At 44.0% G+C, this 15,000-nt stretch overlaps 1 protein-coding gene across 5 annotated transcripts in view; it reads right to left on the reverse strand.

Moving 5' to 3' along the window:
• Nucleotides 1-15,000, reverse strand: part of LOC139756570 (uncharacterized) — a 383,673-nt gene that overhangs the window by 14,934 nt on the left and 353,739 nt on the right. The window lies entirely within an intron of this gene.

Raw genomic sequence — 15,000 nt, forward strand, 5'->3', positions numbered from 1 at the left:
TTTCTCCGGAATCGATACCCTCTCCTTCGATACGTTTCCCATTGCTTAGGTCACTGCAGTCAATTGTGCCACCCGGGTCATATTGTATTTTGCGACGTGTTTATGGGAAGAGGGAGGTGTGGGGTATGGGGTTTGGGAGGGGTGTTCTTCTCGTACGTTAAGCAAGACGTGGGGGAGGTGATGGGGGTGCAAGAAGACCCCCATCATCCCCCCCATCTCAATCTGGAGGAGCAGTCAAGAAGCTAGTAGGACGAGGAAATACGAGGAGGTAATTGTACCAATGTATGTGCGGGAGGGATGGAGGGAGGGAGGGAGGAAGGGAAGGTGGTGTGGTGTCTCTGAGGTCCAGGCTATGTGATAGGCGGAGGGTGTGGTCTGCTTTGGGCATCTTCGACCCCACTACCACCATCCTAACTCACTACCACTACCAACCAAACCCGCTACCACTACCCTAAATCCACTACCAGCATCCTAGACCCACTACCAGAATCATAGACCCACTTCCAGCATCCAAGACCCACTACCACCATCCTTAGACCCACTACCACCATCCTAAGCGACCCATCACCATTAACAACACTACCACCATCATCCAAGGCCCTACTGCCAGCATCGTAGACCCATCACCACCACTACCACCATCCTAGACCTATCACTACCACCATTCTCCCTCCCAGTCTGCCCCTCAAGACTCGCACATCCCAACACCCAGCACACAACCGACCCCATCCATCTCGCCCTCCCTCCCTCCCACACCCCCCAATACTACCCTCTCCCACCACCACCACTACCACTACCTTCCACACCATTGGTCATTGAACCACCGGTCCTCCCCTATCTCCCCCGTAACCCCCATCACCTCCACCCACCCAACAAGACTTCATTCCCTCTGACCTCAACATCCTCCTCCCCCCCACAACCCCCACTTAACCACACACACACACACACACACACACACACACACACACACACACACACACACACATCTACTGAAGTTCCATGTCCTGAAACTTCTTGGTATTTCTACACCCTCGAGATCACACGATAGCACGGCCCCCGAGTACGACGATACGACCCTCGAGTATGGATGCGAGTACGACCCATGGGGAATGAGTACGACCCATGGGGAATGAGTACGACCCATGGGGAATCAGTACGACCCATGAGTATGAGTACGACCCATGGGTATGAGTACGACCCATGGGGAATGAGTACGACCCATGGGTATGAGTACGACCCATGGGTATGAGTACGACCCATGGGGAATGAGTACGACCCATGGGTATGAGTACGACCCATGGGTATGAGTACGACCCCTGGGTATGAGTACGACCCATGGGTATGAGTACGACCCATGGGTATGAGTACGACCCATGGGGAATGAGTACGACCCATGGGTATGAGTACGACCCATGGGCATGAGTACGACCCCTGGGTATGAGTACGACCCATGGGGAATGAGTACGACCCATGGGTATGAGTACGACCCATGGGGTATGAGTACGACCCATGGGGAATGAGTACGACCCATGGGTATGAGTACGACCCATGGGTATGAGTACGACCCATGGGTATGAGTACGACCCATGGGGAATGAGTACGACCCATGGGGTATGAGTACGACCCATAGGCAATGATGGCGTAATCTTCGTCCTCACCCTTGAGGATCAAAGACAGACAGAGAGACAGACTCATAAACTCACACACACACACACACACACACACACACACACACACACACATACACTACTACCATCAACTGCAAACCGTTTCATTTTCTCTTTATCGAGCCCAGTGGAATAGAAGAGTAGCTTTAATCTAACATAGAGCACTGAGATCTAGGATTGCCATAGAACAGCAGCGGAGCTCTGTGGTGCCATAGAGCCTAGAGCGCTATGCCACCAGAGAGCACATATATCTAACCTACCATTGAATCCTAGGTTCGAGACGAGCATAGAGCCTGGAGCTCTAATTCACCACAGAGCCCGGAGCTCTAAGCTATCACAGAGCATGGATGACTCTACAAACCCTCATTGAAAATGGGATATTCGAGGAGAGGCTTAGGAAAGGGAAGTTTTGGGGGATGTGGGGGGGAGGAGAAGCGAGTGGGAGGAGCTAGGGGGAAGAGGAGGGGGGGGCAAGGGGGGATAAAAGGAGGACTAAAGGAGTGGGAGAAGGGGAGGGGATGAATGGGGGAGATGGGGGTGGTGCGTAGAGGTGACGAAGGGTTAGGGTCAGTCGGGAATGTGTGTGTGTGTGTGTGTGTGTGTGTGTGGGTGTGTGTGAATGCATGCGCATACGTGTGCATGCTTATGTATAATTGCGATTATGCATGCATATTCAGGGGCATTTCCTGTTGCCTATGACACTGTGCGCCACATTACACCGCGCTCCCTCGATTAACGAAGATTCCCCACTTTACGAATATTGTCCCGCTTTGCAAATATCGTCCCGCTTTACGAATATTGTCCCACTTTACGAATATTGTCCCGCTTTACGAACATGTCCCGCTTTACGACAAAGGCACTAATTTTGATGGCGAGATTCATCAAAAAGAAACTGCTGTCGTTTCCCCATGTTTGGCGCGCCCCGAGTCATTTAGTCTTTCAGTCGTCTTATGTATAATGACGAAAGAAAATATTCTGTGTATAACCAAATGGAGGAAAACCTGCATGACTTTTTAAAAGAATGGTGGAGAATGTTGGGGGAGGGGGGGGAAGTGACTCGTGAGAGCAGTTGGTGGAGATGGTTGGTGTTGGGAAGGAGGAGGAGGAGGAGGAGAGCTGGGTGGACATAGGATGCTGTCAAAATAGGATTTCCAGGAAGCTGGGCGATATCATTCAGGGACGTAAAAGCCTGTTTGGGAGACTGATGGAAGGACAATAAACTCGCGGGTCAGCGACTTACCAGCGCTCGCCAAGAATGACGACTGTGGGAAATGGATATTACCAACAGCATTGGACAAACGGGACCATGATTCGTATCGGTAGATGGGACACACAGATAACAGGACCTGATGGTGTATGAAGAGGTCATCAGCCGAAGGACAGTAATAGTAACGAGACTTTCACATCTATATACATGGAGATTAGGATACTAAAGCAGAGGGCCACATGGGAATACATGGAACAGCAAGATAACAGAAGACCTGATGGTGTTTGAGAAGCTTATCGGCCGGAGGACAGTAATAGCGACCTAAATTCCTCACGGATATAAATGGAGGCAGGATGATGAAGCAGGGGAAGAGAAATGCATTAGCTTGTCTTACTTGATCCATAAAACGAAGCTACTGGGTTAGTCTTGATTACTATTTCCATATGCATTGCCTTAGCATTCTTTCATCCTTCTCTTACGGCTTGGCCTCATTGAGGCCTATCGGCCAAGGCTAAGGACCCCTTCAGGATAAAGCGAGTGAAAAGCCAATAACCAAAAGCACACTAAATGTCTATAGAGACTTATGATGGCAAGCTATATTGAATGTAACTCATTACTTGATAGAATGGCATGATCTATATTGCAAAGGGGAAAGTATTATATTTTACAACTTTTGAATAAATCGTTCGGCGGCTGTGAATTAATGTTATAATTGAAGTATGAAAGTATTTTTCCAAAATAAAAGTTCATTACGGCAATAAATAACGCGTTTATTACCACTTTTATGCAGTTGCAACGCAGTTTTTATTCATTATCTTTTTTTTCTTCAATATAGTTACTTCCAAACGATGTTTACATTTTCTTAATCCCTTTCCTCTCCGAAGATTAGTAGGACACGACGAGGTTAATTCCAGACTCTACGTTGATCCTAACTTAATTCCTAGTCCCAGTTGTAACACACACGAATGGAATCACACGTACAGGAGGATCTTTTTTGTTGCTGGAAAGTCTACGAGAGCAGAGCCAAACGAGTGAATTAGATTCCCTTTCTTGCAAATAGGTTAACAGGCCACTGAGGGATCCAAAGTCAAAAATAGAGGAATTCTAAACCTTCAGATTAGTCTAATCTCACGTCATGTTTGATCGAAAATTAGACAGAATTAAGCAGCGGCAGCTGAAGCCAAAAAAGCCTCTGGAACCGAAGGAAACCCTATATCGAAAGGAATTTGACCCTTTTGAAACGTGTACCATATATTCTCATTTGATCGAGACGTGACGTGACAGGACGCAAAGGAAGTTGGTGTGAAACCTCCTTCCTGAACAGCTGACAGAAACCTTATCAAATACACAAAATAAATCAATTTCTATCAGGTGTATTTGAGGAAGTACTTCGTGGGCCCCAGATGCATAACAAGGGATACACAAATACTCGAAATTTAGCGAGAGGAATGATAAGAGGATTGAAATGCCTTCAGACTTTGGCCTGATAAACCCGCCTGAGGAAGGGATACAGACAGACGCAACGACTACACATGTAAACACAGATTCCTTCAATGAGGTTAAGTGCAAGTCCAAGACAACTGAATATCTGCTGTTTACACTCATGAATTTATAATGACTCAAATTTGCGGGTAAGCTAATCATTAAAAGCGCCTCAATTATCTGCTAATAACCCCCAACCGGCCAGTTAATGTAATTAGCTCCGTTTATTCTTTGTATTAATTAAGATGGTGCCTTTGATAACCCCAAGATTACAGAGGGAGGTAAAAATGAAAAAAAAAAGTCAAAAATTTATGCGAAAAGTAATTAGATACAGAAACTGGGTATTAAGGTAATATTTATTGGATATACGTATTAGGTATCAGAATAGGGTTTTCTCTCATCATATTATATATAACTATATGTTCTTGCTAAATTACCACAGAAAGAAGCGTAACTGGGAAAACTAAATCCATTTCAGAAAAATAACGAAAAGTAATCCGTTGGAAACAGTCACAGAATGCATATAGGTTTTTTTTCATATATGCAAACAAGAAGAACGAACGAAATAGAAGAGGAACGAATAAACATACGCTTAAAAGAAAAGAAAAACTGGACAGAATAACATGCAAATACGAGCACCAAACAGACGAAAGCAGCAGAAAAGCAAATAAAAGAAACATGGAAAAAAATAGTGAAGAAATAGACACGAATGAGCGAACAAACGGGAAATGAACAGTGAATTGAACGAAAGATCGAAAGCAACACCAGTAAGAAAAATGAGGTTAACAAATGAAGTCACAAACGAACGCACGGAACAAGAAACCAAAAGAAAATTAACAAATAAAGGTAAGAACGAAAGGAATGAAGGAACGGAATGAAAAGATATGAGAAAAGTGGAATAAACCGGTAAAGAAAAGGATGAATGAAAAAAAAGCAGTTTGGTGAAAAGAAAAGAGGTAGTGAAAGCCTTGTGTAAGATGAAGTGTGGCAAGCGGCTGGCGTGGATGGGAGTGCAGTTGAATTTCCCACAGTGGGAACTGGTTAGACGAGAGGCTATGCTCACCTTGCAGAGGACTACCCAACCATAAGCTCAAACCTTTGTTCCCAGAAAAATAAAATGTCAAAATGCGAAACATTGTTCTAACAGCCACCTCTCCAACCAAAAAATTCTTGGTATCTCACCGTTAAGTATTCCAACCTCCATCTCCTCAAAAAAACTCAAGCAACATTATAGCTAGAAATATACAGGAACTTCAGAATTACCAAGACCCTTGGATCCATCTTTAAAATAGAAGCAGAATCTCTAACAACCAATCCAAAATTCATGGAATTCTAAGGGTAACAAGTCCAATCTCCAACCCTAAAAAGAAACCCTTACCAAATGAGAACATATAGCTGACGAGTTTCTAGGTATCATCAACACTCTTTCGAGGTCTTGACAGGATCAGAATTCAAGCATCTCTTCAGGCAAAACCCCTTCAGACACACACTAATCCACAGGAAAGTGTTTCAAACATACACTCTCCAAACCCAACCTCATCATTCGGCCTCACTTCCCTCCCATTCTCGTCAAAAACTACCCCTCCTCTCCCTTCACCCCTCTACCCTACTTCCCACCCACCCAGCCTTACAACTCATAACTAGAACACCACATTAAAAATAATTGTACGATTAATACTCCTAATGTTATTTATTGTTTCAGCTTGCAATAAAATTAGGAAGCTGAAGTGCAGTAATAGTTTGTATTGTCATTATGTAATGAACAAATGTAGGCTGTCTCATCCCCCGGCAATGCTATCAGCAACCAAATTAAATGCCTTGCTCATAAATGAGGAAAAAATGTAATCCCGCGTATAATTTCGTCCTCTAAATGTAAAGCATTCCAAAGGTCCTCTTGCGCCAAGGGGAAGGGGGGGTGAAAAAAAAAATTGGAAAAAAAAAAGAAACACTTACATGAAAAGATATAAATTCATACCGTAATTGCAGACTCGGCTGGTAGTGAGTATGTAATATTCCGAGCCAATGATATAGAGATGGAGTGTGTGTGTGTGTGTGTGTGTGTGTGTGTGTGTGTGTGTGTGTGTGTGTGTGTCAGTGGGTATGAAAAAAAAAAAGGATGAAAGAGAGAGTTGGAAAAAAAGAAAAATGCAAGAAAAAGAGGAAAAGAACTAACGAGAGGAGGCTGACGAAAACAAAAAAGACAAAAAAAAAAGCAGAAACAAAAGACCTAGGCTCTAAAATATCCCCCCCCCCCCAAAAAAAAAAGAAAACATAATAAAAAACAGCAAATGTAAAAGGGGGAACGAGTGTCAGAATGACAACAAGGGTGGGGAGTACTGGGTTCACGACTAACCCAGGAGCAGCCATTAAAGAGAGAGAGAGAGAGAGAGAGAGAGAGAGAGAGAGAGAGAGAGAGAGAGAGAGAGAGAGAGAGTCATATCCACTGCATAATTACACACTAGCAAAATGAAAAAAAAAAACACTAGGAAAGAGAAAAAAGAAGCAAACCAACCGATGAAGTCATGGGAGTCTGAAACACGCCATAGGCAACGACCCCTTCCCACATCTACGGCAGCTCTGCTGCTCCTCCTCCAACCTCCCCCTATTCCGCCTCCTCCTCACTCCTCTCCTCACCCCCTGTCCCAGCTCTACGATGATTCCTAACGAGGACTTTAGCCTCTCCTCTCCTCCTCCTCCTCCCTCCTTCTCTGTTCCTCTGGCAAACAGCTTGGCAAACAAACCTGCAGCGGGAGGTGTGGCCACTTAAGACCCCATTACTTGATAGCCAAGTGCAGTTGGAGCATAATTGAAATGGCGCAATGTGGATATTCTCCGAAAAGCTGCTGTTTTCACAGGCCACGCACACCTGAAGACTGCCCCAGAACTACACAGGTACTATCTCTCTCTCTCTCTCTCTCTCTCTCTCTCTCTCTCTCTCTCTCTCTCTCTCTCTCTCTCTCCCTGGTGCAAGGAGTTCACGTCCTGAAGGTGTTCGACACCAACTACATCCCACATTCTACGCCCATCTGCACCTGTGTTCTACATCTATATCTTACACCCATCTGAATCTATATTCTCCACTTGTATCTATAATTCACATCCACCTGCGTCTTTTCTACACCTTCTATACCTATATCCTACCCCTATCTACACCAGTTAAGCATAAAGAATATAGATACTATTCTTGTATACTAATAATTAGTGATATTTCAGCATCATTTTTGGCCCAAATGGATTAATCTCGTCTGCGTCTTAAAAAGAGTTTGTTTAAGGCCACCATTATATCTGATACAGATATACAAGGTGCTGGCTTTTATCCTCACGTACCTCGGAAAATGCTCAGAGTTTTGGATTTCAAGAGAGAGAGAAACACTACGATAGATAGATCAATACAGGCGACAGAGAGATCACGTCTCACAGTCTATCAGGCAACACCCAGAGGAGTAGTACTAGGCTCTAGCGCTGTTGCCATATATTCCCCTTACAAACGTGCTGGGAGAGTAACATTATATCTTGGGAGAGAGTCAACCCCCTCTCTCCCCTCCTCCTCTCCCTCCTTCTTTCCCCCATACAGAAACGAAAAAAAAAAGGGAGCTGGATAAAGAGAGAGGAAAAAAAAAACCCTCCCCCATTGCAAATACACAAAACTACCTACTCACCTGATGGGGCTAAAACCTCGTCTTCCCCCTCATTCTCATGTATATCTTAAAAAAAAGGACACCCGTGCGTTTTTTTAGGGAATCAAAGACGGGGACATAAAAGGAAGAAGGGAAAAATAAGAGGAACTTAAGGGTCGAATGAAGGTTAAGAGAATGAGAGAGTGGAAAGAGAGTGGGAGGAGGAGGAAGGGTGTGGAGGAAATGAACAAGTAGAGGGAAGGTTTGAAGACGCAGTAAAGACACCTCTCATGTCCCAAGATGGTTACAGGACACCCAAGGTCTCGCTCAGTACGTGCTACGTGACGTGCTAGAGGCTGCTGGGGGACCACGTAGCAAGGATGGGGGTTAAGGGCCACAAGGATGGACGCCAGCCTCAGGCTACACTCCAGACAAAGATCTGTTCCCAACTCGTCATTCTTACGATAACTACCGACTGTGGGAAAGTTTATTCGTTTTTTTCCTTTTTTCAAAAGCGGCAACATGTTTAATCGTTATCTGAACAATTACCTGTGCAAACGCAGATCTAAATAGGAGGTGCAGCAGTCATAACCCATTTTTAATCTCGGTAATTTTCAAGCTAAAATCCTTTTCATTTCTCACTCTAAATGCCTTAATTGTTACTCTCCGATTTCCTTCTACGTCCCTGAACTTCACCCCTCTCAACGAAATAGATATACGTGATTGTCACCGTTGATACGCTGTCTATCTTATCAGCTGAATCTTTTGGTACGAGTCTGGGAGCCCTTTCTAGATATTTGAGATCTCGTTCTCTACTGAGCAGTTGGCCTCGATTATATTGACTCCTTCTTCAGCAGTAATGTTCTCGCATTTGGGAAGATTCTAACCCTACGTCCTTGACGGAATCGAGTGTAAAAGCAACCACACTTGTCAACTCTCCGGATATGACCTTAAAACGTGACCAACTTGCTCTGCTTCGTTGTCTTTCCCAGGGTTTTTCGCTCCCGGGATCTGATTAATCGTGCGTCCACCCCCTTACATTACCTCGACCCCATAACACTCGGCAAACCACCGCGTCGCATGATGACTGTGTGGCCACTGGCAACTCGAGGATTGTCAAGCAGTTGTCATGTTTGTATCTTTACTTACACCGCTAAACTTTGGAGACTTTTTTTTTTTTTCCTTCTCGTGTCTTTGTTAACTGATACGATCTGACCCTTTTGTGAAATACAGGTTGCTCCACTTCCTCCAAAAAGAAAAAAAAACTCAGGTTACTTTCACTCTTTGACTATTTCACTGAAGGCCAGGGCTCGGTCAGGCCTTTTGTCCATTCATGAAGTTATCGAAATAAAATATATACAAAAGTCAGTTATTCAACTCAATGAACATAAGTAACGACATATTCAAACAACATACACACACACATACACACACACACCCACACACACACACACACACACATCCTGCAATGAAAAGGACAGTAAAGCAAAGAACTAGAAGAAGAAGAAGAAGAAGAAGAAGAAGAGGAAGAATTCAGACACATCATTAGCAGTATCCCTAACCTTTCCAACTCCATCCCAATCCTCCTCATGACCTCGATCCTCCTCCCCAACAGCATACCCCTCCTCCCCATTTCCCTGTGACAAGGTCTGGGCTGTAAATCATCCTAATTGTCCGTCCTAATTAGACCGGACTTAACAATCACTGCCGCTTACCTAATGACCACCAGGTGCATATCAAGGACTTGTTGTGTGCCATCCTCATGGGCTCTCAAGTCCCATAATGAGGGCCCCGTCCTGCTGATTACAAGCAAAAAAACTCGCAAATTAAGAAATTCTACACAAGAGAACGTGAGGGGGAAATTCATACAGGGCTGGCCGCCCACGAGCGCAATGATTACAGGTGTTGAGATTTTGGGCACAACTTTACACTCTGCTGGAGGAGAAGTGCTGACATGTATAATTTATACACGCTGGTCTGAGGAGGAAGGAGAGACAGAGAGAGCGAGCGAGCGAGCGATGCGCGTACGTGGATGTATTAATAACGGGCGCCGGGGTTAAAGAAAAGTCCTGCACTTGAATATAGTAAAAAAAAAAAAAAGGACATTTGATGGAGTAGTATTGACGTTTTCTAATGCCATCTCGTTTGCATGGGATGAATGTTCACGTGCTCTGTATGAGCACGGAGATTACCGACTTTGCATCGTGAATATACGTTTATAGGGGATACGTGCTCGCACATCGTGTATGAACGTATGACACAGGAACCATGTGAAGTGGTTGGAAATCGTCAAATATGGACATAATCATTTCTTTTTATTCATAAAACTTCAGGTCGATGGGTACTCATCTTACGAATTCAGACAATGTATGGGATATCTTTTTTTTATATACTTTTTCGTCTCTATGGAAATCGTATACTGCCAATGCCTATACAGAAGTGTGTATGTATGTATGTATGTATGTATGTATGTTTATATGCTTTCTGTCTTTTTCTATCGTTATATTGCCAAGTTCAGCTAAATTCACTATCCTTTATCCTATTCTAATGAGCCTATTCATTTAAAACTCATCCTTTTCTTTAGTTTACCATCACCTTCACACTATCCTTATGCACACACACACACACACACACACCCAATTATTCATTTCATTTCGATCTATTCTCGTCCCATGTTCAATAGGCTATTTACTCTATTCCCCCCTAGTCTTCTGAAGAATCTAGCCTCCCATTCCCTATCCTTATCCTCACCCTATCCAAACCTATTCACAGTTGCCAAACTCCTAAAATCACCCCCTAACCTAACCTTCACTCATCCCTTGTCCATCTATTCACACACCTACCCCCTGATCCCAACAGGTTCACTCAACTCGAAAAAGACAAGAAAAAATTATTTTCTTTAGATAGAAAAAAGAAATCTTTATTTCATACATGCTGCCATTCAGATCAGAGCATAATGGCGTTAAGTCACTAAGGCATTTAAGGACGACATACACCTTATCTGAACATGGGACCATCGACCATGAAGGATCACGCTCAGGATAACTTTCACGTCCAGAGCTCCCATTCCCCCCCATTTTCTTCCTTGGTTTATAAGTAATGGCGGAGAAAATGGTGACAAATGGCGGGTATATGGTAGACGTGATGGGAGTGATCATGGCTCTGCCGACGCGAAGGATGGTCCAGTAATTATGGCAGAAGATAAAAACACACACACACACACACCCGAAGGTACCAGTTGAAAATGCCAAGTTTGTGGCTCCTATGGGTTGGTAGGGAGGGAAAATTGTTCTGGTAGAGGAGGAGGAGCCGAGCCTAGGAGGAGGAGGAGGAGGAGGCGGAGGAGGAGGCGGAGGAGGACGAGGCGGAGGAGGAGGAGCAAGAGGAGGAGGAGGAGGAGGAGGAGGAGGATTGTCGTTCCACTGTAAGGGATGATACAAGGCCTTGAGATCTGCACTGATGAAAAGGGTGAGTGGGAGGAGGGTGAGGATGGATGAGGAGGAGGAGGATGAGGAGGAGGGAATTATTTTCCCTTCCCTTCGGGCGAAGAAACAATGATACTGATCAGAGGAAATATGTCCTCGAACGGTGGAAACGATGATGATCATAAGGAAGAGAAGGAGAAGACAATAAATTGGTCCTGGACGCGGCTGTTACTGCTACTCAGGGAATTTATCCCTGAGGACAAGGGGGGGAAAAAGAAAGAAAACGAAGAAGAGAGGAGAGGCGCACCATATATTTAGAAAGAGCCAAGAATAGAATACGAAATAATGGTGAATCGACCGTTTGAACGGATTCTCGAACAAAAGTCCTTCGAAGATTATTGATAATCAAAAACATAAAAGACTAAGACAAAATAAATGTTGGGTATATAGGTAAACACATGGATCCGAATGGTTTCATCAAGTTTCAACTCGCTTCCATCTTGCTGGCAGAGAGAGAGAGAGAGAGAGAGAGAGAGAGAGAGAGAGAGAGAGAGAGAGAGAGAGAGAGAGAGAGAGAGAGAGAGCATCAGACGCTGTGTATTTTTTTTTTTTTCGAGTACAAGACACAGGTGGAGGGAAGTGCAGGGGGGTTATAAAAATAGACCGGGCACATAAGCGCCAAAAATAGCCAAATTGGGCGAGAATAATACAGCGATTTTCCAAACATCGCCACCAAACGTGACCTGAATATAGCCAATTGGGCGAGAAAATGGCCACAGCTGACAACTACCGAATCCCCTCCCTGCCAGAAAAGGACGAGGTAAAATGGTACACACGTACGATGGATACACGAAACTATATACATCCTTTTCATACCTTAAAAAAAATAGAGAGAGGAAAAGGACAAAATATTGCTATATGGGCCATAATACCCCTTGACAAGCAGTCGTTTTCATATATGGGAATTATAGTTTTCTCCTGTGAAGTACGAGGTATGAGCTATACAGAAAACCTATTCTGTGTGGACCTGCCATGTATATCACCTGATTTATCACACAGCTGTGGCCACTACATACTTCCCCCGGAAAGCAACCCACATTTATAAAGATCCACAGGACGAAAAATATATGTGTGTATATATATATATACATATCATGCACACAGGTTCTAGAGGTCGTGTTCCCCCTTCCCCAACCTTCCCTTCACCCTCCTCAAGTACGCTCAATCATGAGGCAGAAAGTACGACAATAAGAGGAGAATATTCCGGAGGGAATGGGTAAGCCACGCGCCATTGCTGCATAATATAATCATGTCTGCCCTGGCTGGATGATTACCTTGTGGTTTGTAATCTTAAGGTCAATAGGATTACCTTAGAATGACTTCCACCGTCTTGAAGGTCACTTTGATAAACGTAAATTCACTGTTTAGTTTAAGATTACCTTGATAATTAGAGTTACTTTCGAAAATTTAAGGTTACGAATTGCTTAAAAATTACTTTGATTATTTTGAAGTTAGTTTGATAATCTTAAGGTCAGTAAGATAATCTCACTGTTAATCACTTCGAGGTCAACATTGTTATTTGAAGGTCACTGTAATCATTTTCAGGTCATCTAGAGGTCACTGTTACCTATTTTAAGGTCACTATGATTGTCTTGAGGTCCTTATGATTAACGTAAGGTCGACACAATTATTATCTTAAGGTCATTATCATTACTTTGAAATTATCTTGGGATCATTTCCCATCATCTGGGTCACTATCATTATCCGAGGTGTCACTATTATTATCTTAAGAGCTCGGAATCGTCGTCATCATCATAAAAAATATCACTGTCGTAAGAGTCACTGTTATTATCTTAAGGTCGGGGTGATTATCTTACAGTCATTTGCCCACTGCTGGTCGGGTAATTGTAAGGGGTTATCGGTAGACCAGCTGGTATTACATAGGAGATAGTACATCTACCTTTGACGGAGGTGGTCATTGTGAAGGACAGTGTGTGTGTGTGTGTGTGTGTGTGTGTGTGTGTGTGTGTGTGTGTGTGTTGTCGCCGGTTGAGAGGAGAGGGAGGGATGGAAAATGATGGAGGATGGTAGAGGGGTTAGGAATTGGAGGGGGAGGATGGGAAAGGAAGACAGGGATGTGGGGAAGGGAGGGGGGTTGTTGAAGTTGGTAGGTTGCAGGGGAGAGAGGAGGAGGAGTAAGACGGGGGTAAGACGGGAATTGGGTGTACGTGGTGTGGGAGAGAGAGAGAGAGAGAGAGAGAGAGAGAGAGAGAGAGAGAGAGAGAGAGAGAGAGAGAGAGAGAGAGAGAGAGAGAGAGAGAGACGTTAAGGAGCATGCGAAGGAGACGAGACGAGAGAGAGAGAGTGAGGGAATCAAGGAGGAGTAAAGACAGGATTGGTTTTATGGACGAAAATGAGATGGCGTGTTGACAGATGATTGCAATGAGCCCAAACTGGTTTTCCAAGTAAGGAACCTGGTGTGTGTGTGTGTGTGTGCCCGAGTCCTTGTAAACCAGGTATCCTTCAGGACGATGAAGCCATCCTCGTAAGAACATAGATTGTAGATATGATTATAACACAGTCCCCCCTTCTCCCTCTCCTTCTAAAGCGAAAATGTCGTTAATGTACTTTAGTTATAGATCTAAGTATTCCACCCCGCCCTACCTCTACGAGAAACAAAAGTCAAGTATTGACATTAATTTCCCCATTATCAAGTCCATGTAACTGATAATGTTTATCTCTTTTGTGTTTTTTTTTGTTTTCTTTTCTTTGCCTCAGTCGAGCCGACATCTTCAGCGTCGAGACCCTAAATAATAGCGCTGCTGGAGTTGAATTCTTCGTCTTTGTTTTTGTTTTTTTCTTCTTCGTCTTTACTTCGTCTGATAACCATATCATCACTGACGACCAAACCTGACAATTCACTCTCGCTCCATGACTTACTTCACTTCTCATGGATGATCGCCCTGGGGACTGCTTCAAGGGTAGACTCAATGAAGGGAAACCTCAACTGTCTCTAACTGCGCTTGACCCAATTCGTTGATATGATGACCCGACGACCAATCCAACCATTACGTCACCAGAATCAACCCAACTTTATTTGACCTCAACACCTGACTTGATCATGTCATTTCAACGATGCCAACTTAGACGAATCTAACTTAACATAACGTAACTTATTCATATAACTTCACCGATTCAACCTAAACCTGACCCAACACCTAATTCAAGTTGGCCCCCAAACCCTAACAATCGTTAACCAATACAACTTAAACTAGCATGACTTCATTTAACTTAATCAGATCATATAATTCACCGGGTCTGACTTAATCTAATTTGACCCAAAGCCACCTAACTTGATCCTTTACCTTGACCAATCTAAACTTACCACAAAACTGATCTTACCTAGTTCTAGTTGGGATGAAACACAACACAAGACGACCCAGAAGTTAAGCAAAATATTTTTCATCTTCGTTGTTAGGGAGGGGAGAAGAGACCGACTTGGGGAGGAGGAGGGAATGTGTCAGTAGGGAGGAGGAGGGAATGTTTCACTAGGGAGGAGGAGGAGGAGGGAATGTTTCACTAGGGAGGAGGAGGAGGGAATG

This window comes from Panulirus ornatus, chromosome 22 (assembly GCF_036320965.1).
Source record: "Panulirus ornatus isolate Po-2019 chromosome 22, ASM3632096v1, whole genome shotgun sequence".
Classification (NCBI taxonomy): Eukaryota; Metazoa; Arthropoda; class Malacostraca; order Decapoda; family Palinuridae; genus Panulirus; species Panulirus ornatus.